Raw genomic sequence first — 27,069 nt, forward strand, 5'->3', positions numbered from 1 at the left:
TTGACGACCAGAGGGAAGGGTCAGTCCAGCTCAGCCAATCAGAGCAGAGAAATGAAGGAAATAAAGGCAAGCAGACAGACCACATAGCAGGCCTTGTGCTGTGTGGTCTTATATGTGGCACAAGCAAGGACAGGTGGAGCTTATCTTTGCAATGAGTTGGGAGCAGGTCAGGGATAGCATAGTTCCTCTGTTTGTTTTTAATTTTATATTTTACAATAATTCTATTTCATTTCAACTGTGTGTCAACTGGGTATATATATCTCGTGCTTAATAATTATAATTAATACTTTTCTTGCCAATATAACAATAATCACATTTTCTTATACCTATTATTAATTTATTGCTCTATATATTCATCTGGTCTATTTTAATTTCTTTTATTTTCCAACCATTGATAAAATAAATCCCATACCATATAATATTCCATTTCTTCTTTTTCTTTGATTACAAATGTTAACCTGTTCATCTTTGCACATTCAAATATTTTCTCAATTACTTTTCCCTCTGTCTTATCACTTTTCCAATTCAGAGCAAATACAATTCTGGCTGCTGTTAATACATGTATAATTAAATATGTTTTTTCTTTACTGAAACCTTCAGGTTCCATTCCTAATAAAAATATTTCAGGTTTCAAATCTATGTTGTTTTATCATTTTTTCCAACCATGTGCGTATTTTTGTCCAGTATCTTTTAGCCTCTATACAAGACCACCACATATGGTAACATGTTCCAGGTGTCTGGTGGCACTTCCAGCATTTAACCAATTTATCTTTGAACATCTTAGCTAATTTTGCTCCTGCAAAGTGCCATCTATAAAACATCTTATATAAGTTTTCTTTGTATGCTGTTGATATAGTTAATTTATAATTCCTATACCATGGCTTCTGCCATTTATCTAATTCTATAGCATATCCAAAAGAATTTGACCATGCTATCATTGTTTCTTTAACTTGTTCTTTTTCTAGTTTAACACCTAGTAAATAGCAATATAATCTTTTAATCAACTTATCTTCCATTCCTGTTAATACTTTATCCAATTCTGTCAACTTATGAATCCTTCAGCTTTAATATCTTTTTCATATCTTGACTGTATTTGTGTATATGAATACCAATGCATTTCCATCCCTTGTTCATTCGGTTCTCATTTAGTTTTGAGCTCACCCCTTTCATTTAAAATATATATCTAGCAATAGTTCCAATTTTCCAAACATTTGGGTGTACAAATGCTTCCATTATTGATAGCCAGACTGGAATCTTAATATAGTGTTCTTCTCTAGTTTTTTCCCATGCTAATAACAATGCATTCCTGGCCATATGTCTTTGAAAATACCCATGTATTTTACTTCTCCTATACCATAAAAATACATGCCAGAGGGTTGCTCTGTTTGTAACATGGTTAGTAAGCTTTCCTTACATCAGGGAAGGAGGTCATGCAGATGAGAGCATGTTCTGCTTATCTCAGAACAAGTTGCTGTAATCTAGAAAGGCAGATGTTCCAAGCTCCTTAATGGAAGACTGCTACAGTTCTTAGAATGTCCTGTCACTTAAACAAATTAAGATCTCTCAAACTACACATTACTTAAACATTGGGTATGTTTTTCATAGCAAAGAGTGCTATTCCATTGAACTCCCATTTCTGATTCCAACATTTTCCCTTCATTTCCTTTTAAGCTTGATCCCTCCTTCACCAATTTGCAGATATCTGACAAAATGAATGCCTCTTCAGGCTACTTCCTAACAGAACAATTAACCCAGTGGAACAGCTTGCCTTCAGAAGTTGTGAGTGCTTCATCACTGGAGGTTTCTAAGAAGAGACTGAACAGCCACTTATCTCAAATTGTACAGGGTCTTCTGTTTGAGCAAGGGGTTGGACTATAAGACCTCCAAGGTCCCTTCCAGCTCTAATCTGATTGACTAATGGATAGATGAGAAAAGGAGGAGGGGTGGAAAAGAATAAGACAGAAAGAAACTGAGAGCAGGAGGTAAGAAGAAGCTGTTCAGAAGATTGGTTGAAGGAATGATTGAATGTTTATTCTGCATGGACCTGACATTTTTTCAGCAGATTGTACTAGCTGGAAGCTCCCATGGTCCAGGCATCCACAAGGCATCGGGCCATGTTATATATTTAGTTTGCCAGCCAGCAGACTGCCCTTCATCCCTTGTCCCCAGGCTGCTTGACTAAATGCCAGGATTCCTCCAAGATTAGAAAGTGATTTTAGGGTAGCAGCCAAAAATAAAAACAGCAAAGCTATAATCTGTTCTGTTTATTGGCTTTCATGAAACTGGCCCCTTCCCCAATCTGCATTTTCATAAACGCAATGGGACAGGGAAAAGAGGAAACAAACATTTTCCTTTATTTTTATGCAAATATCCAAATCATAGTCATCTGCAGTTCTCATGCTGAGTAAATAATGATGCTCCATTTTCTGGAGTGAAGTATGGGTTTTAATAGTGAACCTCATTTGTAAATCCCTTTGTGATTCTGAAATGTGTGAAAACTCTGATTCTATAGCAGAATCTTGGAGTAAGCATGATATTTAATTGTGAGTGAAGAACACTTAGAAAACAGAGTAGATAGAGGTTGAGAAAATTAGAACTAAATAAACAATGCAATGCGAGCAGCATAGTGGCCTATATTCTCCTTCCACTCAGAAGGTTAGGAATTCGAATTTAGGTAGCAGCAGGCAGGTGTTTCCCTCTCAGGGAACAAAGAGAAAATATTTGAACTCAGCTTAGGCATCAGGAAGAGCATCTGGCCAGTAAACACTCAGCTCCAACTAGTCACACTGACCCCACCCTGAATTAAGGGACCAGAGGGTCTTTTAAAAGAGAAAGAATGCAATGCCACTGGCATTATAGAATAAATACATTATTCATGTCCTGTTGAGATTGACTCCATTTGTATAGTTTATGCATCTTTTAAAATAATAAATAAACGAGGGAGCGGCTGAAATTTCAGCACCATAGTCATTGCATTGAAATTCGCTTAATATGTCTCATAAAGTCCTGGGTCAAATATAGCTTCTTTGTATAGGAATGGAGAGAGTACATCCAGTGGTGGGATTCAAATAATTTAACAACTGGTTCTCTGCTCTAATGAATTCTTCCAACAACCAGTTTACCAAACTGCTCAGAAAGCTAACAACTGGTTCTCCAGAATTGATGCGAACTGGCTGAATCCCACCGAGTACATCTATAATCATTTGCTCTGGTGCTACTACAGCACTACTAGCAGTTAAAATAGGTTAACAGGGGCACCCAGCTTGCAACTATTTAACCCCTGAGAAATATTACATTGCAGATGTAGAATGACTTTTTCTAGTCCCACAATTAACATATCGATCAATCTGTTATGGGATATTTCTGCAAATCTCAACTTTTACTTTAGAGAAAAGAGCAAAAGTTTATAATCTTTTTATTATGACATCACAATAGGGGAGAGTGAACCCTGCTATATTTGAATGATTTTGTTCCCTACAAAGTATGCTTGTTATAGTTTCCAACACCATAGCTACTAAAATCCTTTGGGTGGAAAGTTTTTATCTTTAGTAATTAATCTCCACTGTACTTATACTTGATTTTTTCTTATTTGTTTGGGGGGGGATGGCAAAAGAAGTATAGAAATATGGTAATTTCATGAATGGAACCCAATTTTGTTAAACGCTTAGTAAAATTCCAGAAATGATACAGACTGATTATACCCTCAAAATCTCTTCTGAAAATATCCTGAGGTTAATATTAATGAGGTTAATATTATAGCTTGGATAATCAACACTTGCACCTTCATTTTATTAAATGGTGTGTGTGTGTGTGTGTCTGCAATGGTATGTGGAAATGACCCTGGGGGACAAAGGGAATATCTGCAGCCAGGGCAAGGGTCAAATAAGAGGCAGTTTAGCCCACAGCAAGAATGTAGGTATTGCAAATGTCTCAGAAGGGATCCTCTCTAGTTTCTTGGGCTGTAAAGGTGATGGGGAGAAAGGATTGGAAGAAACTGGCAAGATTCCCTTACTGTAATCTTACTAGAATTCATTCATCTGGGTGTTCATCTGGTTGTTCATGCATCTGGACTACTTCACTAGACTGGCATTAATGGGGCAAGTCTCTTATACTCTTCCAAAGAGAGGTAGAAGATCTCTCCAGGCATTTTTATAAATGGCCTCTTTGCCAGATTGGCTGTGGCTCTTTCCTGTCTCCCAAGGTCACTTCCACATGCTACAGCATCAAGCCTGAGCCTGTAGGGTGAGTAGCTGGAGGTCTTAAGTTTTCTTTCCTAGAAACCCTTTAGGACTATACAACCTACAACTTGTCCTGCTTTGCAGCTTGATATTACCACTGCCAACCACATATCTCCCAGTGGGAGATCTTTAGCTGGCCTCCCACCCCTACTGTCGATGGATGTAAGAATGAAGGTTCACACAACCCATTAATATTACAGGCAAGTAAAGGGGAAATTTATTATATAGTACTGTCCCTTTGCATTGTGGAACTAAAAGATGTAACTAGGGAAATCGGCCTTTTCCCCCCTTGTGAGCAGATCGATCTCACAGAGATAATAAATACAATCAAACTTAATTTTTTTTAACAAAAAAGAGTGCAATATAAATGAAAGGAATGGGAGCCACTTTGGAGGCAAACAAAATCCTTTCTAGTAGTGTGAAACTGATTAGGATCATTTAGGTTCCTAAGCCAGGACAGTCCTTGAATCCAGTGGTCGCCAACCAGTGGGCCGGAGACCACTGGTGGTCCGTGAGAAAATGTTGGTGGTCCTCAGATAAATGTCCCCCCCAAAGCACTCCCCCAAAACAATTAATCTGGGCATGGCTTGGTGGGCGTGGCAGGGGAAGGATACGGTAAAATCTCCAGTCAGAGATGGTATTTGCCGATTCTCTGAACTATTCAAAATTTCTGCTACCAGTTCTCCAGAACTGGTCAGAACCTGCTGAACACCACCTCTGCTTCAAACGCTCTGACATAATAAGCATTTGGGATCTAATGGAAAGGAACAGCAAAGGTCTAAGTTACTTATCTTATTCTCAGATCAAAAGCATTCTCCCAGTCTTGCTAGGGTAAATTCTGTTATCTGTCTTTATACCTATTGGCACTCCAGGGCCTGTAAAGGACTGGCTATTGACAACATGCTTTAAAAAAAAAACACCACTGCAACCTCCCACAGAAACAGGCCACATATCTGCAATATAAAATGGGCTTGCTAATAGAAAATTAAAGCCTGTCTCAGGCTCCAGTTTAGGAAGAGAAACTGGTGCTATCTTGTCACAGCATGCTGATGGCAGCATAATCCACCCATCATTATTTCTTCTCTGTGGGTTTCTGCAAACTGGATTTTGCATATAATCAGCTCAGTGTCAGTGAAGCCTTCTCCTTCACCCGTTTCCGGTCTCTCAAATGCTATTGCTATTAAAGCTTGGTTCTCACAGAATGAGGCGTGAGAGTACACCAAACCATTCAAAGTGATCTTTTTCAACAATATGCTTTATAAATGTTTCTTTTTGGTGTAGGGATGAAAGCTATGGTAGTACATCAGGTATCCTAGAGGAAAGTTCAGTCTGAATGTTCATGTAGTTTTGCTGACTTCCTACTTCCAGGGAAGTTTGTTGTCCGTTTTCTAGAAGGAAGTATTTTAAAATGGGATCTGGAATAGAAATGATACTATTCAATTCAAAGAGCTCAGTAGGTGGCAGACGTACATCTAGCTCAGTTTTCTCCTGGTGGTACCCAGATGGGTTAAAACTACAATTCCCAGAATTTCCAGGCAACAGTGCTTGACTAAGAATTCTGGGAAATTTAATTCCAGAACATCTAGAGCAGTGGTCGCCAACTGGTGGTCCGCGGCCCACTGGTGATCCGCGAGAAAATTTTGGTGGTCCGCAGAGAAATGTCATCCCCAGAGCACCCCACAAAGCAATTAATCCAGGCTGTGTGGGAACACAAGGCTGTGCCGCCCACATGGCCCACAGGAACCCTCCCTGCCCACTCACTCCTTATCTGGCAAACTTGCCTGCTAAGTTGCTATTTCTCCTTTTTCTGACCATCATTTGTTCTGCTGTGCCGGGAGATTTAGATTAGCTAGAAAGCAAGAAAATGTTGGATTTCTTGCTTTCTAGCTAATCTTTAGATCTGCTTAAAAGCAGAGCCAAAACTCCTTTAGGACTGAAGCGTCTATTATTCAGTGCAGACTCACTGCAAGCAAATTTTATGTGACAGACTCAGGTAGCCAATGGCAGAAACACAGATCTCTGAATGAATCTGTGATTCTGTGAGCAATCTGCCTGCCTGCTCTGCCTGATTTTGGGTAAAAGTTGTTCTTTTTATTAAAAAAACTCAATATTTACAAAAATATTTATAATATTTACATACAAACCATGTCCAGTCAGTCACATGACCACCAAGCCATGCCCACAGAACCAGTTAAGAAATTTGAATCCCACCCCTGCCTGTGTGTGTGAGAGAGAGGGAGGGGAGAAGGAGAGGGAGAGAGAGGTTAGATCATCTCTCTCTCTCTCTCTCTCTCTCTCTTTCTCTCATAATTTTAAATGCCGGGGACCACTAATATGAATTTTGACTCATGGTGGCTTGCTGACGAGAGAGAAAGAGAGAGAGAGAAATGATCTAACCTCTCTCTCTCTCCCTCCCTCCCTCTCTCTCTCCCTCTCTCTCTCTCTCTCTTTCTCTCTCGTCAGCAAGCCACCATGAGTCAAAATTCATATTAGTGGTCCCCGGCATTTAAAATTATGAGTTTGGTGGTCCCTAAAGTCCAAAAGGTTGGTGACCCCTGATCTAGAGGACATTTGATTCAGGAAGCACAATAAAGACTCAGAATGCAAGGGATAAAAAACAGACCGCAACTCACTGTATAATCTCTCTTTCCCTCTCTCTCTCTTTCTCCCTCCTCTCTCTCTCCCCTTCCCTTCCTCCCCCTCTCCCTCCCTCCCTCCCTCCTTCTCTCTCTCTCATACACACACACAGTAGCAGCAGCACTAATACTACAAACAGAAGGCATTCCTTCAGTACAATCAACTTTCCATCCGTCTAAAACTTTCTATTTCTAAACCACCCTGAAGTGCTTAAGTGTTTGACAGTGTTCTTTTCTCCTGCTTTAGCTTTCATTGCAGACAGGAGATGGTAGAATATTATTCTGAACTGTGATACTATAATTAGCAAATTATTTGCAATAGTTTTCTACGTTTTGTTTTATCCTAAAGGCTTCAGAACTCTTTTGCTTTTCCAACAAGCTAAGACAGTTGGAGAGGCTTATTTTTAAAACATATTTGCAGGCCTATGTTAGAAGTGTATATAAAGAAGCCTTATAACTTATTTCTCACAGAAGCAATTCTGAGCAGCAGACAAGAGTCAATAAAAACAGCAAATATATAAAACAGTCATTAAAAAGAGATTAGCATCATCATTTTAGCCATTGTCCACCCACTGCTGGTTTCCAGCCAATGTGGTCTTGAGCTTTCTTTTGTTAATTGAGCCAGCAATACTTGCTGATGTCATCGATCCATCTTGTTTTAGGTCTCCTTCGTGGATGCTTTTTATCAAGTGGGATCCATTCTATGATTGGCTTGGTCCACCTGCCTATAAGAGATGATATTGTTTATTCTTACAAGATCCAGAAGAACAAACACATACAAAACACAAAGCAAGAGAACCATTTGGCTTAAAAATAAACTTGAAAAAGAGCCAGGTTACATTTAATGAATTCACCAAATAAATATTTTTTAATATATATCTGGAGAAGAACTAGATGTACCATGTTTCTCCAACAATATGCCCTCCCCAATAGGAAGACCCAGCATGTTTTCTAGGCATAAAATGAAATTAAGCCCCTCCCCCCAAATTTAGGCCTAGTTTAGAACATGCAAAATGGGGGGGGGGGAGGCAGGGGGGGGACTTGCCATTAGGAGTGCCCCATGGGCAGCTATGCCTCACCATCCGCTGCTCCTAACAGCCAATTATGGTGGAGCAGAGGGCTCCCTTACTCCTCCCTTACCCGGGTCAGCAGGCGGGTAGTGTCTGCGTGGATGTCTGGCAGCATTTCAGCTGCTTCTCAGGCCTCCATAGCTTCCATGGTTCCCACCGGTGCTGGTGCCTCTCTCGCCAGCGCTGTCTCCAACAACAGCGTCTGAGTCGCTCCCTCTTTTCCCTCATCCCAGTAACAACAGGGAAAATTTTTTTTTGAGGTACCTGGGAGTGCCGCGCGCTGAGTTTTGGTTTAATCCCGAGCGGCTGGGTGGGCGTGAGAAGAGCCGAGCGAGCGTCTCTGCTGCTGCTACCCTTGGTGCTCCAGCCTTGGGCTCTGCAAGTTTACAAAAGTCCCGGTGCGCAGCCCGTTCCTGCATTCCAAGCGCCCAGGCCGAGCTACAGCTGCCCCTCTCTCGCCAGCACCATCTCCAATAACAGCGGCAGCAGCAGCGGGAACCATGGAAGCGTTTCAGTCGCTTCTCAGGTAGGGGAACCGCCTCTGTAACTTCCACAGTTCCCACCGCTGCTGCCACTGTTATTGGAGACGGCGCTGGCAAGAGAGGGACAGCTACAGCTCGGCCTGGGCACTTGGAATGCAGGAACGGACTGCGCACCGGGACTTTTGCAAACTTGCAGAGCCCGAGGCTGGAGCACCAAGGGTAGCAGCAGCAGAGATGCAGCAGAGACACTCACTCGGCTCTTCTCATGCCCACCCAGCCGCTCGGGATTAAACCAAAACACAGCACGCAGCATTCCCAGGTACCTCAAAATCTTTTTTTTTTCCTGTTGTTACGGGGACGGGGGGAAAGCGGGAGTGACTCAGACACTGTTGTTGGTGCGTGGGGGGGGGGGAGAAATTAATTAACCCCCCAAAAGACGTCTTAGCCATTTTTTCGGGGCTCAAAAAAAAATAAATAAGGCCCAGCCTTATTTTGTGAGAAACATGGTAGAACACTACATATATCTTGGCCAATAGATCTCAATGGAAGGTGATATAATAAAGGACACTGAATGGCATGTTAAATGTGGTTGGCAGCCATCCGGCAAGCTAAGCATAATTTTCAAGAACAACCTCCCACTATGTCTGAAAAGTTTTCGAACAGTGTGTGCTACCTGCTCTAACATATGCCGGTGAAACATGGACACTAACCTCACAATCAATACAAAAGCTACAAGTGGTGCAAAGAACCATGGAAAAAATACATGCTCAGCATTAGAAGACAAGATAGGAAGGCCTGCACATGCATTAGAGAACAAACGAAAGTATACGATATCATAAAGAGAGTAAAAGAATGGAAATGGGCTGGTCACATAGCAAAAACAGATTATACAAGGTTTAAAATCTACAGACCACAAGGAATGAGTAAAAGATCACCTACAATGGAGCCACCAGTAATAAATCATTATTACCCTAAGTGCACTTTCCTATGTTCTTTCAGTCCTTTCTCTTCTTTCAGTGTTGAATGCAAACAAAGTAAGAAAAGCAGAGAACTCCACCACCTCAATTTAAATAGGGAAGTTTCAGCTAATGAAACCAGACTTAAGGCCCAGATGTTAGGTGCTACTCTGTCACTTGCAGTAACCTTGGGAGAGGCAAAAGCCATCTCCAAATTTGGCAAGTGCATTTAGCTCTTTCTTTAGAAATCCCCCTTTAAAACTCCCTACAGCAGGAGCCATTGCCTCCCCGTTTGAATCCTTTCAAAATATCAACATTGAAGAATTTTTGAGAATCAAAGCAATCAGGAAGGCAGCACCATAAGTCTACCTGGGGCCTAAGATCTCAACATACATACATACATACATGCAGGCATGCATGCATACATACATACACACACACGTGTGTATATGTGTTTTCTGAAGTTTTTGTGAGTATTTGTATGTGGATCTTTGGTTATTTGGGTTTTCTCCCATGTAAGATTCGAAGTATCTAGGCGACGTCTCAATAAAGTCTCATTCGTCATCTTCAGGCTTGTGTCTTCGGCTTTGTGCTTCTTGGAGTAATGTGAGCTTGCAGCTGCTTCTTTCTTTTAACTGCTAGTGGGGGTGTGACTTGATTGGGTGGGGACTTGGCTGTGTTCTGATTGGGTGGGGGTGTGTTCTGTTCAGGTGGGGGCTTGGTTGTGCTCAGGTTAGTCTTAGTTGCTGGGGGATTTGAGCTGGTGAGCTGTGATCCTGTTGTTTGGCTTCACGTTCGTGGTCGTGCTACATCTTCATGGTGGGCGTCAGTTCACTTCATGTATGGGTCGGAGGGGTTTGAAGCGGGTAGTGATGCAGCTGCAGTACGGCTTCTGGTCCGTGGTTGTGTCTCATCTTCTGTGTGGGTGTGAGTCTGCTTTCTACGTGGAAGTGTGGTGGTAGCATTTTGTGTGGCCCTCGTGGGTGTGGGTCTGGTGTCATTCTTCATGTTAGGTACTCGTTTGTTAATGAGGGCGGGTTTCCAAATGGCTGGTAGGTGGGAGGTATCATCTCATTTATTCATGCTTGTGTGGGCGTTTTTCTATCTCTATGGCTTCTCTGATTATTCTGTTGTTGAAGTGTTTGGTTTCTGACTACCAAACCAAGTTAACCAACCTACTCCAAGACCCCACATACAAACCCCTAAACACAGACCCCACCACCTACCTAGAAAAAAAACCACCAGATCCAAAATAAAAGCCTCCCCCATCAGTGAAGAAATCCAGCAAAGAATCATACCCAGAGAGAAATCATTATGGTCTCCACAAGATATACAAAGAAGGAACCCCACTTAGACCAATAGTCAGCTCCATAGGCTCACCTCTACAAAACCTAGCCAAATTTCTTGCCAAACAACTACAGCCCTATGCAGAATCCATCAACTCACACGTAAGAAACTCATTCCAGTTCATCGACATCATAAAGAAACAAAACTTACAACCCAGCAATCTACTAGTGAGCCTCGATGTCATATCTCTCTTCACCCAAGTGCCTATAAAAGAAGCCTTGACAAAACAAATACAACCCCCCCCAAGCACATACTAGATCTGACCAACCACTGCTTATCCAATACATACTTCACCTACAAATGGACAAAAATACAAACAAATAGAAGGAGCACCCATGGGATCACCCCTCTCACCTCTCATCGCAAACCTCTACATGGAACACTTTGAAACACAAGCTCTAGAAAAATATGATCACAAACCCAAACTCTGGCTCAGATACGTAGATGACACCTCCATAATCTGGCCACACGGGAAAGAAAAACTGAACAACTTCCTCACACATCTCAACAGCCTACACCCCAAAATACAATTCACCATGGAAACAGAAGCTAACAATCAACTTCCCTTCCTAGATGTCTTGGTATACAAAAAATCCAATGGCTCCCTAGGACACACCATCTACCAGAAGAAAACACATACAAACCACTATCTACACGCACTCTCACACCACCATCCAGCACAGATCAATTCCATAGCCGAGACACTCATCTCCAGAACAAAATGCTTAGCCAACAAACACTTAAAAACCAAACTACACACTCTCACTAAGATCTGAATCCAATTGAGCACATCTGGGACATCATGTCTCGCTCCATCCACCAATGCCACGTTGCACCACAGATTGTCCAGGAGTTGAGGGATGCTTTAGTCCAGGTGTGGGAGGAGATCCCTCAGGAGTCTATCCGCCACCTCATCAGGAGCATGCCCAGGCATTGTAGAGAGGTCATACAGGCACGTGGAGGCCACACACACTACTGAGCCTCAGTTTGACTTGTTTTAAGGACATTACGTCAAAGTTGGATCAGCCTGTAGTGTTTTTTTCCACTTTAATTTTGAGTGTCACTCCAAATCCAGACCTCCATGGGTTGCTAAATTTGATTTCCATTGATAATTTTTGTGTGATTTTGTTGTCAGCACATTCAACTATGTAATGAACAAAGTATTAAATAAGAATATTTCATTCATTCAGATTTAGGATGTCTTATTTCTGTGTTCCCTTTATTTTTTTGAGCAGTGTGTGTGCGTGTGTGTATATATATAGATATATAGGTATAGATATATATAGATATAGATTAGATATATAGATATATATAGATATATATAGATATAGATACACACGGGACTTGGGTGACCATTATAAACCAAGGTAGTCCAGTAGGCTTTTTGCCTAGGCTTAATTGCCATTCCAGAAAAGCGAGGCAACAAATTTGTTATTGGAGAGGAAATAATTAATCCTGATCTCAGATCCATTGACACTATCCTTTTTTCCTCCCTAATCCTAATTGCCTTAGGGAGAAAAAAAGATGGTGTCAATGGATCTGAGACTCTGATCCCTCCATGCTACAATTAGGCTTGAAGGAAGAAAGTTCTCTTCCATTAAAAGCAAGAGAAGCTTTTTAAAAGCCCAGTTGCAGGAAAACATGATACCTGTTCTCCAAAAGGAAAAGAGAAAGAAAGGGATGAAAAGGTCAAAGACAAGGAAACATGTTTACTGTTCAAGAATAAAGAATCAGGCAGGAGGCCCTTTCCTAAATATCGTAGTACAGGACAATGTGGGCAACTATGACAACTTTATGATCTGTGGACTTCAATTCCCAGAATTCTATGCTGGCTCAGGAATTCTGGGAGTTGAAGTCTACAGGTCAGGTTGCTCTAGTTGCCCACTCTGTCCTAGAAGAACTGAATGTATATTCGTACTAATAGCATATTTTTATGCTCTGGCATATTCTACACGTGTATAGATCATACACAGGGCGAAACAAGTTCTTTCTTTATGGATGTGATCTCTGTATGCATGCTGTAGAGTGGGAGGAAAATCAGAAGCTGCGGAGAAAAGGGGACGTCCAACTTAATGGCTCCTTTTCATCTTCTTGCTCTATCTTTTCTGTCCTTGCTCAGCCTAACCTCCTTGTTTCAGCTTCCCATTCTTGCTTCATAATAAGCCCCTTCCATTCTCTGCATTTCTTTATAGTCTTCCTCTCATCTTATGTTCCACTTTCCAGCTTTGCTCTTGATACGCCTTTAAAAAAACAGTATGCAGTTATATAAATATGCCTTGTGTATCTACATATGGTCCAAAAAGTCAAGATGGCAGCCACCACCAGGTGATTGAAACTCTAATGTACATAAAAAAAGAAGAGTTTTGTCTGTACTGTTGTAACCATGTTTTTGACCTTTTGGACCCCATCCTGTGACATCAGGCTAGCCTGCATCAAATATGATGGCCACACAGATATGCCTGTGTCCCTTCCTTGATACTAAGGCAGTGTTTCCCAAACTTGGGAACTTTTTAAGATGTATGGACTTCAACTCCCAGAATCCCCTAGCCAGCCATGCTGGATGGGGAATTCTGGGAGTTGAAGTCCACACTTCTTAGAGTTCCCAAGCTTTGGAAACATTGCACTTAAGAGACCCCCGCCCCCTTGCCTTCCTGCAGGATGATTTCTTCTCTATCTATAGATTAGCAACCTCTGCTCTGAGTCAACCAAGGTCAGCTAGGCACTGCCACCTGCTGTGGTCATTTTGAGTTCACATTATATTTATCATGTCATGCATGAAAAAGATAATTCCAGAAAAGACTTGATGAAATGCTGAACCTAATAGAGAAATGAAAAACTGTTCCCCAGTTACTCTAAACTTGTTTTGAGATTAGTTCTGGGGTCCACTGTGTAAAGGTCTAGTTACATCAAAAGTTATCATCTTTAAAATACACCGCCTGGCCTTCCATTGATCTCATTGTTGATGCTTTTGTTTTTAATTCTTTTACAATTCAGAATCATAAATGTAGGATGGGAAGTTGTATACATTGATGTAATTAACTATTAAAAAGAACCCTTGAAATGTATAATCACCAGCTCCATTTAAATCGTGATTATAGACAGTATTGTTCACCCCATGTTGTTTTTACAACATCCCTGTAAGAAAAGCTGACCTCAAACATAGGGACAAGTAAACCTGAGATGAGACTATATACCAACAATATCTCCCTGCTGTAAGGCTCAGTTGAGTTTCCACATGTACAATTAATCAGAATGATTTTCTTTAATATGCAACAGCATTCGCCAGCTTCAAGTCCCTATTTGAGCTTTTCAAATCCATGTAGCTGTTCTTTGGAGCAAGACTGAAGAGGCTTCCCTATGCTGACTTCTAGTGGTGGTAATATTAATTTGGGAGTTCACCCTCCAGCCTTGGATTTCTGGGTGGTCTCCTTCCCCAGCGGAAACCAGCTCAGGCCCCGCTCAGCTTTTTCAAAATCAACGTAGAGGCTCCCTTGTCTTGGACACAACTTTTTATATAATATCGACTGCCTTTATCTCTCGGAGCTCAAAGGGAAGTTAACTTTTTTCACCTTCAAAAGAGGTAGCTTCACCTGAGATCTATTGGCCCCTCAAGACGTCAGGGGGAGTCACAGCTGTTGCAAACCGAAACCGATCTGGGTCGAATGAACGACATAATTAGCTCCCTTTGGGGGAGATTATTTCACCAGCTTTGCCTCAGGGAGAAGCGTTAAAAACCTGGTTGTTCGCCATTTGCACGCGTGTTTCTCCGGATAAAGCCATCCCAAAAAAGCGGGAAGGATTTGGACGCTTTTATCCCAGGAGCCGGAGCTCAGACTTCAACGCCCCCACAAGAGGTAAGAGCGCGGCGGGGCTTTGAGACACCCACCGGCCGAATTTCCCCAGCGTGTTGTCGTCGGATCCCGGAGAGGCGGCGAAGGACCGCGCCGCGGGACTTCCCCAGCAGCGGCCGAAGCCGCCGCCACCCCCCCCTCGCCCCACCTCTCCCAACGCACGTTAACACCACATGCACCGGGCGCCAGGCCCGGATCAGGCAGGTCGAGCTCGCTCGTGGCGTGAGGCGGGGAAAGCAACACGGAGCTGGCGGGAGGAGAAGGGGGAGGAGTCCGCCGTGTTTAATTCCCCTCGCCCTGCGAGCGCGGCCAAATAAAACAAAACATTAAAAACAAAAAAGCGCCCACTTTCAACCTCGCTTCGCCGTCTGCCCCCCCACCCACCCACCCCCGGACCCCGTAAGAGCGGTGAGTAGAACAGCAGCCCAGTGAGGGAACCTCGGAAAAGCGTCCCCCCTCTTCGGTCTCAGCTTCTCGTGCTGCGTGGCTGAGTGCCATTTGCTGGCCGTGCGTGGCCGAGCAGAGGAGGGAGGGAGGGAGGGAGCGAGGGGCGAGCGCTTGAAGAAAAAGGGGGGGAAAGGGGCGCCCTAAGGCGCCGGAAAGGGCCCGCTCGAAAGGCGACGCTGCCCTCGCCGCCTCCTGCCCCAAAGGAAGCCCCCCCCCCCGCTTTCCCTTCCTCGGGTCCCCTTGCGAGCCACAGGCCGCGCCTCTCAATGGCAGGTCTCAATGGATGGGTGCCCCTCAATGGAAGGGCTTCGCATCCACAGCCGCCCTCCTTCCCCCCCTCCTCAAAACCCTACGAGACACGCTTTACGCGGTTCGGTTCCCCTCACCCTCCTGTTCTCCACGTTAGCTCGCCTCTCCTTCCAGTTCCGGCCAGTCTTTCTCTCTCTCTCTTTCTGCGCTTTATACACTAAAGCCGTCATTTTCCTATTTCAAAGAGTGTGGCGGGTAGGGAAGGGGGGAAAAAAATAGCCGTTTTTCTTTTTCATCTTCCCCGCCTTCCGGAAACTAATCGCCCGGCCGCCTTCAGAGGAATATAATCTGCACGGCGTTCAGATAAAAGAGGGCCGTTTACCGGGCTCCGCTTTCTGAAGCGCGTGTATGCAGAGTCCGGTTTGTGGGTGCCGTTTAAAGCGACGGCGTGAGAGCGAACTGAAACCTGTTTGGGATGAATTGGGGTATATCGCTTGTAGCGCTACTCCGTCGCCTGCTCCTCCTCGTTTTCCACTCGGGGCACCTGGGTTGCTTTCATATAGGCTGTGTTGGCTCGACCCCCTTCTGTTGTGGCAACCTTGACCCAGCAGTCGACTTTTGGGGGGGGGGGAGTTTCCAGTAAAAAGGTTTACCTTTACATGTCACCGATTTATTTATTTGTTAAATTTATTTGCTGCCTACGGTATCTCGCTGTGGAGGCTGCTCTAGGTGGCTTATAATAACAAACAGGAAGAAAAATGAAGAGAGTAAACAGAACAGAGGTAAAATAACAGAACAATAAGCTAAACAATGGCAAAGAAGGAATACAATGAGAACAATACATCAATAGAGTAGGTAATTTTTAAAAACATGTACTTTTTCAGTTAGTAGTTCTATATCTCAAAGAGGAGACCCATTGAGAGCTGTATGCAACAAAATTTCATTTTAATGTGTGCAGATTAGCCTACATTCAAAGTGACAAAGTTATACCGAGTCTATCAGCAAGTTAAGTCTATCAGCAAAATTACTGCTTGAGGCTGGGCTCTATTCCTGATGATTTCATTGGCATGATTTTGTTGGCAAGAATAGGGGAGTTGTTTGCCCCACTCTTTTCCAGGGTACTTGTTTTTAAAGTTTCCAGTCTAACTTGCAGCCTTATGATTTCCTGGTGGTCCCCCATCCAAGCATTAACCACATCCCTGTTTTTTGTTTTTGTTTCTTAATCCACAAAGCAGAGTTAGATAGTGGCATCTGAGCAAGGCAGCTGCAAAATACTTAACAGCCTGAATGCTGGATTAAACTATTGTGGAGAAAATTATACCTATCAGCTGCTATTTCATACCTATTGTGGATTAGGATAGGAAGGCATGAAATTTTTCACCCTTTCTGTGAAAGTAATATGAGGGAAAAGATGAGTTTTTGAACGAAACACTCTGTTGATTCCCGTCTTGCCTCTAAATCTTTTTATTGTAGCATAAACTAGCCTACCCGGTTTGGTAACATCAGGATTTGTTGAGACTACCAATTTTAGGCCATGCTGGTTGGCACAAGCTTTTATGGATGAAAAAGCTTCATTTAAGAAGATTTTTAAAAAAAGAAAGTATGTTCAGCCTTTCATTGTGAATTTCTCTACTATCAATTCTTAAATGTTTCCTGAATTTTTTAAATGTGATTACAAAATAGAGTAAATTATCAGACATGGAACATTCTCTACTGCACCTCTCTAGATAAGAAATTTGTATGCCTGACAGTATCTTTTACAAGCAACATCTTTCTTTGCCTAAACCATGTTCTTCAACTTTGGCAGCTTTAAGATGTATAGACTTCAACTCTCGATATTCTCCAGTCAGCGTGCTGAGAGTGAGAGTTAAAACCCATACCTCTTCAAGCCGCTATGGTTGAGAGACATTTGGCCCAAACTAATGATTGAAAGCGAGTTTAGTGTAGTGATTAAGGCACCAGGTTAGAAACTGGGAGACAGTGAATTCGAGACCTACTTTAAAAACAAAACAAAGTTGAGTAACTTCGGACCAATCACACAGTCTCAGCCATAGGAAGCTGGCAAGGACAAATCTCTTGTAAAATCTTGCCCCAAAAAACCTTGTCCAGGCAATTGCCAGGAATCAACATTGACTGGAAGGCAAAAAAAAACAAAAAAAGCTAATGATTAAGAGACCAAATATTTATATTGGTTATACATGGCAAAGTGCCAATGGCCAGGCTTAAGTTTAAAAGAGTAGAATTTTGTCAGAAAAGTTGTACTTCTCCAGTGTTTGCCTTTGTTAAGAAAGAAACTTGTTTCAAAAGCTTCTTTCTTGAAGAAAAAAAAGGGACAATAGCAATAAGGCAAATCTTATATACTTAGTTTCAAAGGAAAAAGTTGAAAATGGCCCCATTTACTGTTTTTTTCTCGTAGTTGGTAGCAGTTGGCAGGATACATGGATTGAGTCTAAGTTTCAGGGTTCTTAAGAAGTCCGTTAACTACTTTGTACCTGCAACATTGTGTCCCGCATTCTCCCTGTGTATCAGAATGGCTCTATGGTAACACTTAATTACTTCTGGGATACACAGAAGTTCTCTTTGCCAGTTCATTGCGGTATTTAATTCATATCGCCTGCAGCAGTGCCTATACAGAAGAATTTTGTGCCAATTTTTGGGGGGGGGGGAGGAATGCATACTATTTTCAAGATCTCCAAAGGTCCTCAGATTCAACAAAGGTTAAAAACAGAGGAAAGAGTATCAGATATATATTTGGTGACATGTAAGGTTTGAGATCAGATGCAACAAGTTGCTTAGTTGAAGACAGTTAATGAATGCATGTATCTGTTATCTTTCCATTTGCATTGTAGTGTCTGTGGTACACTTTCTTAACTGTTAATTTTAGCCAGGGCAAATAGGCATTTATTACAAGAACGTGATCTTTCCTCGTATAAATATTTAAATAAACCATTTCTTTTTTTCCCATTTATATATTTTTTCTTTACATACAATAAGTGCTTAATGAACAGCATACTGTCTGAGTCAGTTGCTTACATAATAATACTCTTTAAAATCTTAATTTCTATCTCTGTTATCCAACCATTGATAAAACAAATCCCATTTTTGATAGTACTCTGTGTCTTCCTTTTCTTTTATCTTCAATGTTAATCTGTCCATTTCTTCACAGCCTAGTATTTTTTTTAATTATATCTTCTTTTTTTGTGTGTTTCCTCGTTCTTCCAGTATTGTGCAAATACAGTTCTTTCTGCTGTCAAGACGTGTAATATCCAATATACCTTCCCTTTATCATATTTTTCTGGTATTATGCCTAACAGAAATAGTTCTGGTTTATAGTCTATATGCTGTCTTGACATTCTTTCTGACTGCGTGTGCCTTTTCATCTAAAAATTTTTTCACTTAAAGTGAAAAAAAAGGTTGAATAGGCTAGAGGAGGCAGCAACATAATAGTGTTAAGTTGTCTCGACTTTTATCTTTGTTTTTGTTTTTAAATGTATTAGGAATTAGGCTTTACTGGGCTGATTACAGTAAAGATCAGTATTTGGACAGCACTATTTCAAAAGTCCTAAATATACGTATAGCAAAAAGTAAAGGGGCCAGAAACACTGTAAAGAGGGCCAACTCAAACATGGGCTAATACGGAAATCCACCCTAGTGAGCAAGCGTTAAACTGCACCAGTCATTATTCAAGGAAACAAGCTGTATACTACCAAAACTGTCATTGTGACTTTTATCTGGACAAAGTAATACATCATAGGGCAACAATTTTTGAATGGGGGTGACACAAGTAAGCTAACTTGCAGAATGTGTCCAAAATCTGGAACCCATGACCCATTATTTGGAGAAGCTGTGACCACTGGGCAGCAGCTTCAGTCGTGTGATCTGCATTTCCAACATGACATCTTCCCAATCGGTCTCCCTCCCCTCCCCGGCACTTACCTGCCTAATGGAAAAGAGGAGACCACCCTGTGTGCCTTCTCCAGCTCACACAGGATCCTTTGCTCAGCCCCATGCTAGTCCAAGCCCAAAGAACCAAGCAAGATTCAATCAAGTTTAGTCTTTTATTTGTTTAGCACCTCATGGCCAGAGTCTCGTAAAACTACCTCTATAACCTCCTGTAAATATCCTGACGGATTCTAAGTTGTGGCTACCCTGAATCTCTTCTTCCCTCCCTCATTCAGCTTGGTACATTGCAGTCTCTTAGTCTGGGCCTGTCTCTGGGAAAGCTGTTTGTTGCCCAAATCCTTATCCACTGCACCTCCAGGTATATATTCCATCCCTAACCCACACGGCACCTCCTGCAAGCCACCATGCACCCTTCTCAATCCACATCGGCTATGACCTACACAGCACCTCTTGGGTAGTCCGCGCACCCTTCCCAACTCATACCGGCCTCCTGTGCACCATCTCTGAGCTGCATGGCGCTACTTGCACACTCCCAGGCAACTTTCCCAGTCCATATTGCCACCACTCCCACACTATCCCTGACCTGCACAGCGCCTGTCACATACTCCTGTGACACTCCCCAGCCCCATTGATTCTTCGTGCTGTTCCCTGCCTGTGCACCCTGCCTGACCTCTTATACATCCTTGTGCACCCTTCTCAGCCTATTCTGTCACCCTCCTCCCATGTACCCTCCCTAACTCACACATTTTGTGGATACCAGAGCTTCCTTCCTGCCCACCTGTGTACCCTCCCCAGTCACGTGGCACATACCCTTCCCAACCATCCAGTACCTCTCACACAACCCCATATACGCCCCCCCCCATCCCCTCTCTCACCCGGCAGCAGCCACTTGCTTGCTTGCTAGCCTCAGACTAGCAGGTGCCTCCTGGCTTCCCCGCTGACTTCTCTCTGCCAGCTTCCCAGAAGCAAAGCAAAGCCTCACAAAATATTTTCAGAAAACAATCCACAATAAGAATTCCGGGGAAAGTGTTTAGTTTGCCATTCCCCAATTCAGCAAATATTTCTCTCAGTGCTAGATCGTCCATCAGTAACTTCAATATTAAGACACGGTATTTGTGACACTGAAATTGTGGAAACCATGAAGAGTAAAAAAGGTACAGAAATTGGGTAACTAAGAAAAAAAAAGCAACAGGAAGCATCAGTCATTTATTACCTCTTATTAGAAATTAATAGGGGGATTGATTTTTGTTTTGTTTTTTGCTGTCACTGGGCAAATTTCCAAGAGATTTAATTTTAAAGAATGCCAGAGAAATGGGACTTCAGATCAATTAAGCCTCTCTTACCTGATTACTCATAATGAGCAGGACCAACCATCATGGAAAATACGATCAGTGCTACCTAAGTCTTTTTGTAAGCAATGGTATAGGTAATTTTACAACAAAAGTAGGGAACAGGAAACATCTGAATTTCCACAAATCTCCTTTTGACCCAGTTTTATTATCTAATGCAGATAAGGCATTCAAGTTTCCAGATCTGTTCACATTTTGAATTCAGTCCAATAGAAGCTTTCAGTAGCAAAAATAAATAATAAATCTCATTCTGAAAGCATTTCTGGCTGAAGAGCAGAGTATAAATGGCCTAAATAATATATAAACGGCAGAAATATATTGATTGTTAGCTGTCCATATTACTTATTTATAATCTGTTTTGCTAACTTTTCTATATAAAGATGGTGGGGTGAGGTGAAATGTACCTTCACAGCAGCCCTGCAGAGTAGGTCACGAATACAGGTAGTTCTCGCCTTATGACCGCAATGGAGCCCAACATTTCTGTTGTTACCTGAGACATTTGTTAAGTGAATTTTGACCCATTTTATGACCTTCCTTGCCACGGCTGTTAAGTGAATCACTGCCATTGATAAGTTAGTAACCCGGTTGTTAAGTGAATCTGGCTTCCCCATTGACTTTGCTTGTCAAAAAGTCACAAAAGGTGACTTTGGGACCCAGCAACAGTCATAAGTATGAACCAGTTACCAAGCAACAAAATTTTGATCACATGATCATGAGGATGCTACAAAAGTTGTAACTATGAAAAATGGTCCTAAGTCACTTTTTTCTGTGCCATTGTAACTTTGAATGGTCACTAAGTGAACTGTTGTAAGTTGAGGACAACTTGTATTTTTATTTTACCACCATACCAAATGGATGCTGAGAGAAAAGGATTCCATGAAGCTACTATTTCGTCAAGAACAAAATCTGAGCGCAGGTTTAATCAGTCCAGGCCTGCACCCTATTGTAGATTGATTCTTGTAATTCTCTGATTCAGAAATGAAAATTCCAAATTTATAGCAAGAAACTAGTTAAGAAAGGCTAAAATGATCCCTTGATGGTGGATGAAGTAGTTGAATTCTGAAATGGGAGCATGAACTGTAATACAGAATTTAAGTAGATGGTGTCAATTTAAATTGCTCTACAGTATTTTTGGAGAGCAAACATGAAATGAAATTGTTTGTTATTAGATATCACCTGAAAGAAAGATCACATTTTCTCTCCAAATAAGCTACCTTTAAACTTGGTGAGTTTTCAGTTTGCTGAGAACATGGTGATGGAAGCAGTTGAAGGTCTTTACTCCACAGGGGAGAATTAGCTTAAATCCATCTCCTTTTCAGATTATTATTGACAGCTCAATGACCCCAAAAATAATTTCAGAGAATCCTTTAAAATCTAAAGAGAAAAAAGTATTTTGCACACTAAATGAAAAATGTCCAAGTTTCCATTTCAGTATTAAGGCCAAGATAAGCAATTGAATCAACTATGAAATACTTCTGATTTGCCATAATAGTTTTTTTTTGTACTATTACTTGCACCTTTTCACCTTTTTATCATTTTATTCCTATAGTACTGTATTGCTTAATTGGGTAAAAAAGAACAGTGATCATAAAAAAAACAACAGGTCTTTCACCTGGATGAATGCTGTTTATTGATTGCATAAATTAAGCACTTCATCAAAAATTTAGATAACTTATATATTACATTTAAAGGACTGCTGTATTGTCAATGGAATGTTGCCCCAGCCTTAGTGATTCATCAAGCAAAGATTTGTTAATAGAAAGTTAAAAAGTATCAATTATCTAGACAGAAAAACATTTTCCAAAAGCAGGTATTCCCCAGCCCTAATTCCAAAATGATATGGATTAAGGAGTTGGATTTGGGGGTAATTGCTTTTCTGCATTTCTTGGCAATCGGATAGCAACTCAATTTTGTTTTTCAGTGAGAAGTCAGACTGCGTTTTATTTTTTTGACCAGACAAAAAAGAAGGAAGTGGTCTAACTTTAAATCTTTTCATAAAAAGATAGATTGGGCCTCCCTGCATCTGCTGTTCGGAAGAGAAGGGAGACAAGAGGGTTGTGGGAACGAATAGATTTTTCCCATCCAATTTGGCTTCATGGTTTCATTCAATAAACCCACTCATACATACAAAACACACCATGGCCCTTTAAGTACATGGCTCTGTAAAAATACTTTTTCCAAAGTGACAATTAATTGATATAATAATATAATAATTTATTATTCAATAATAAATTATTTACATAAATGTGATAGATAGATTAGACAGAAAGTAGGTAGATTTTGAGGAGAAAAAACATACATTTTAAACATCCATGCTCAATAGGTATGTCCAAAATGATATTTATACACATGAGGATATTCAATTGTGGGAATTATCAATAAAGCTAATAGTAAGCCAGTAGATCTTCATGCTATAGATTGGCAATGTAACATTAATTTTGCTGCTGTATTAATTTTTTAAATACTGAGGAACCAGTAGGAACATTCTACAGAATTTTCTCCAATATTTTGCAATAAAGATGCCAGCATTGTACAGGTTGCAATCCTTCATTTGGTGATGGTTCGAAGTTACAACAGCCCTGAAAAAAAATAACTTATGACCAAGTTTTGTGACACTTAACAGACATTGCAGCATCTCTATGGTCACATGATCAGAATTGAGATGCTTGGAAACTGGCATGTGTTTGTGACAATTGCACTGTCCCAGGGTCACATGATCACCATTTGTAACCTTCCCAGCTGGCTTCCGACAAGCAAGGTCAATGGAGGAAGCCAGTTTCATTTAATGACCATATGATTCATTTAACGACTGCAGTGATTCACTTATAGATACGATAAAATAGGGTACAACTCACAACAACTTTCTTGCTTAGTAATGGAAATGTTGGGCTCCATTGTGGTCATAAGTCAAGGACTACCTATACTGCTAAATTCTGTAAATTAAGGCAGGTGGCTTAGTTAGATCAGATCTTAACAAACTGAAGACCAGGAGGTGAGTTAGAGATGAGTTAGAGTTGCCCTGTTAGTAGAGAAGGTTTGAAGAGAGTACAACCCCTTCAGAGTCAAGATTCCTTATTGTATATGAATAATGTAATTACAGTTAGGACTATAGTTTCAGTATTTCTTCATTCCTTTTTTGTAAAATTCAACCGGAATGGAGAGTCTCTAACTTTCTTCCATGTTTAGGTTTAGTTCACAAAACATATTTGACCAGGCTAAATAGGATTGGATGATTTGTGTCTCACTGTGCTATGAATCAGACAATCAGAAGTATTAAGCAAACGTTTGTTTGGGCAAAGAATGTTTTATAAGCACTGTTTTATAACATTGGTTTAGCATGTATGAACCCAGCCTCGGGCTTTCTTAAATCATGCTTAAGGCTAGAAAAAAACAGGTTTGTCATGTATGCTAACCTACCAAGATCCTACCACGTTTCCCCCAAAGTAAGACCCATCTGGAAAATAAGCCCTAGCATGATTTTTTAGGATGCTTGTAATATAAGCCCTATTCCAAAATAAGTCCCAGTTAAGATCATCAACCATACAGATGCATTTAGTACTGCATTTCCCCCAAAATAAGACCTAGTTGAAAAATAAGCCATAATGTGTATTTTGGAGCAAAAATTTAATATAAGACCCAATTTTGTTTTCAGGAAAACACAGGTATGATTGCTTGGGAAACAGTTAGCCAAGCAACAATATTTTGCAGGGAAATAATTTAAGCAATGAATAAATATATCCAAAGGCCTAGTTAACTCAATAATAATAATAATGACCCTTGAAGCTAAGCTTGATTTTGTTCTGGCAATCCCCAGGGCTATTATCGGATTCATGATGTGTTCAGTGATAGAATGGCTTTGCTAGGACCAGCTTGGCCACCCTTCTGCATAAATGGGACCTGTTACCAGCCTTGTGTACTCTTTCCACTAATCCCCTTTTGGTGCCATTTCTATTGCATGGACTCCTTTCGGGAGAGTTAGAGGTAACAGAACTGATGTCACTACTTCCTAGCTGTTACTTAGAAGCAAAACATGTTAGGTCACAAAATTGAATAGAAACCGTGCCTAGAAAAACAGATCAACTTCAGGTGCCAAAATACCTTTTGAAAAACATGCCCTCAGGGGAAGAGGCATTGAGCAGTGAGGAGAGCTAAACAAAGCCTTTAGAAGAAAAAAAATAAGAGCACCCCATCTTTGAACAGTGAATACAATTTGACGGGGATCAGAACTTATGGCTAACTAATGATTTCATCAATTACATCAAACCAACCATTTTCCTGTTGAGGCCTGTGTTTTCATGGGATTGGTAGGAAGGGTATATGTCAGGGATCCCCGGCACCCAGATATCCAACTCACTACTGGGCTATGGCCTGTTTGGAACGGGGGGGGGGGTGTGCACAGGCTGGTTCCTCTCTCACTTCCCCCACCTCTGGGCCATCAAGTCATATGCCATTGGTAGGTGGCTTTAAAGCCGATAATGGCAAATGTGAGCAAAATCGTTCCTTCCATATCCCTCCATGCTTTCTTTCTGCTCTTTTTTTCTAAAGACTGCCAGGAACGGGAAAAATACTTGCCAGTGGTCTCAATTAGTCACTGGGAGGGAGTAGGATGTTTTAATTAGGCCAAGGACAGCATAAGGCCCTAGAGCATCAAGCCGATCATCTCCAGCTAGTCCACATGTATCATATTTTTCTCTACTAGAAAATCCGGGACTTGGCTTGCTTTGGAAAATGTGACTTCCTAGAAGCAGCACAGAATTTGGGGGAAGAACATGTAAATTGCCTGCTGCCCTTTAAAAAGGAAGAAGCAAATGCATTGAAAGTATCCTTAAGTGATCAGTCATTAGCGGCTGTGGGCAAGGAAGCAGCCTGCGTGTGCCAAAAGCAGGCTGTTGTGTTGTATCCTATTGGTGCTTTGATGTGCCTGCTTGCTTGCTAGCAAATTGCAGATGGTCGTGAATGTGTCTTGCCTACAACAAAGCATTTATGGATTTAATCTGCAGATTTAGCTAAACCTGTAGAAAAATGATTCAGTTCCAGAAGGATTCAGTAGCTCTGTCAGTGCAGAAGAGAATGCTGAGTATCACTCCTTAACTCTTTATCTGCTCCTATAGAAGCAACTGCAGAATATCTATACCTAGTAGGTTATATAATATGCCTTAAATGTGGATATTGTGCTCCAGTGAACATTAGAGAGTAAACTACCTAACATTAGAATTTCAGTTGTTGGACTAAATAGAGTCTCTCTCTGTGTAGCACAGTTATTTAGTCCCAGTTGTATTTACTATGCTAGCTGATCTGGTAGCAATTCATCCTAATGTGCAGGATTTGATTAAGCACCCAAGCAACTTGAGTGAGCTGCTATATGTAAGGATTTGGGAACATTTGAATGTACGGAGATAGGGAACACAAGTCTCTCTTAATCAAGTTTTCTTGATTAAGATTCCTGTCCTGGTGACTCCATGGAGAAATTGATTGTCCACCCTGAAGTGAACCTGGCTGAGGCCATCTTGGAGGCTTCAGGTTGCCACAAAGCAGAAGGGACAGGGGGTGGGGGAATAGCTAGAGGGGGTTTTGTAGCCAAAACAAAGTTTTCCTGTGGGAACCAAGGACATTCTGTCCGGTGGCTGGCCAGGGGAGGAGTGAAGTAACCAAGCAACTGGACAATACCTTGATTGGACAGCATGACTTGGGGGAAAAGGGAAACTTTGACTGTTTAATTGGGTGAAAGCCAATTAAACTTTCAGAGTCGATTTTCACCAGTTGTACTAGTATGATGTATCCAATAAATTGTTCTATGAAGAATATGCCTGCCTCAGAGTTCTGCTTTCTATGGGTGCATTACTTGGAATGCTGACATTGATATTACATGATACACTGGTAGGCCATTTCTGGATTTTCATTCAGTTACTCAGTCTCACCTGCAGCTTGTGATATCCTGTTAGTCTCCCATTCAGGGACTAGCCAAGGATGACCTTGTTTGGTTTTCTTTCAATCTAGGTTAAAAGTATTTGGTCATTGAGCCATGGCCTGTTCTTATAAACCTTGCCATTTCCAAAGCCATCAAAGAAATGTACTGCAATCCTGCCTCAGTAATAGAACACTTTGAAAGTCAAGGGCAGAAAATAAGAGAAGCAGGACCACACCCACGTAAGAAATGAAGGCATGAAAATTCCTAATATGCAAGGTTTGGCAACAGTAATTCAAAATTATGCAACCTTAAAGCAGAATTTATCCTGTGTGGGGTTTTGTTTTGTTTTTTGACTTCAGATAAGTAAAAGAAAGTGAATGCTCTTTCAAACAGGAGTCATCCCATGGTATCCCATACACGATCGCATGCATCATAGATGCATCTGTAATATAGTTTTCTTAGCATTATAAAATTCTATTGTTGTTGCCTTTTTCTTTTTTTTTTAAATAAACTTTATTAGTTTTACTTTTTAAAAAACAACAACAACACAGCTACAAATTATATACAACAAAAAGACGAACAGGTCTTGGCATAGGCCAAGAGGGAAAGAGAGGAAAGCTTGAGAGAGGAAAG

At 41.3% G+C, this 27,069-nt stretch overlaps 1 protein-coding gene and 1 long non-coding RNA gene across 4 annotated transcripts in view; one reads left to right on the forward strand and one right to left on the reverse strand.

Annotated features, from left to right (window-relative positions):
* The window catches only part of STEAP3 (STEAP3 metalloreductase), a 71,493-nt gene that overhangs the window by 20,002 nt on the left and 24,422 nt on the right, over positions 1 to 27,069 (forward strand). Inside the window, exon 1 of one of the 3 annotated variants that reach the window (XM_087920356.1) lies at positions 14,374 to 14,583. The exons of 1 other annotated variant lie outside the window; for it this stretch is intronic. The gene's annotated coding sequence lies outside the window, so the exon portion shown is untranslated. Of the gene's footprint in view, positions 1 to 14,373; positions 14,584 to 14,604; positions 14,989 to 27,069 lie in introns of those variants that run through there. One more of the 3 variants, XM_026714652.2, reaches the window with a different exon arrangement.
* Positions 196 to 15,755, reverse strand: LOC148128013 (uncharacterized). The gene is made up of 3 exons (XR_015740804.1): positions 15,414 to 15,755; positions 7,448 to 7,599; positions 196 to 5,653 (listed from the first exon to the last, which is right to left on the reverse strand). It is a non-coding gene; the product is annotated as an uncharacterized LOC148128013 (long non-coding RNA).

The sequence above is a fragment of the Pseudonaja textilis genome, chromosome 1 (assembly GCF_049901715.1).
Source record: "Pseudonaja textilis isolate UNSWEBS1 chromosome 1, rPseTex1.2, whole genome shotgun sequence".
NCBI classification, from domain to species: domain Eukaryota; kingdom Metazoa; phylum Chordata; class Lepidosauria; order Squamata; family Elapidae; genus Pseudonaja; species Pseudonaja textilis.